Source organism: Nicotiana attenuata, unplaced genomic scaffold (genome assembly GCF_001879085.1).
Source record: "Nicotiana attenuata strain UT unplaced genomic scaffold, NIATTr2, whole genome shotgun sequence".
NCBI lineage: Eukaryota > Viridiplantae > Streptophyta > Magnoliopsida > Solanales > Solanaceae > Nicotiana > Nicotiana attenuata.
Genome location: NW_017670516.1, coordinates 456,503 through 457,283, shown reverse-complemented (window position 1 = coordinate 457,283; position 781 = coordinate 456,503).

The following is a 781-nucleotide window of genomic DNA, read 5'->3' as shown; positions in this document are numbered from 1 at the left end:
TCCAAACTTAGGCTTTTAGCCTGTGTTTACACTTTTCAAAGTACTTAGGGAGGTAGGGTGCCAAAAGCTAGATCAATAAAGAACAAAGGATTAAATCTTGTAACATGGTTGCCAAAGAACAAGGTTAAAGGCTCAAAATGGGTTGACTAGGGAAAATATTCAAGGGCAGGAAATTTAAGGCACAATAGCGGTCCAAGGAAGGCCTAATATCATTTTTCAAATCAAGTTAGTCTAGGGTTTCGCCTTGAAGCACATTCCGGGCAAGTTCTAGACAACAAATGATGAAAAAGAATTTCACAATTAAAGCTCACCACACATGGCACATGAAAACTCAAGTAAAATTCAAATCCAAAATCCAATTGAAACTAATGAATCTCAAGGAAGTTACAAAAATGTAGCCTAAGAAGCTATTTAGTGAATCAAAGAGCCAAAATTAGAATCTAAAAGTCACAACATGGAACCTTACTTTAATCATTCATTTTCATCAAATTTCTTTTTTTTTTTTAGGATCAAAAACTTCATATGCCAAATTTAAATTATATTGGTACCAAACAAGTCACACGTTGGCTTATGGGCACAAGATTACACCCCAAAAACCAATTTATTCACGACTAGCTACTGAACTAACTACTAAAAATATATTTACTTTCTAAAAAAAACTAAAGACTAATCCCTTAAGAAAGTTGTCATGCCATCCATCATAGGAAAAAGTCACCCGGTTCAACACAAATAAATTCCTTGGAAAAGAACCGCGGTAGAAAGAAAAACCAAGGAGTTACCT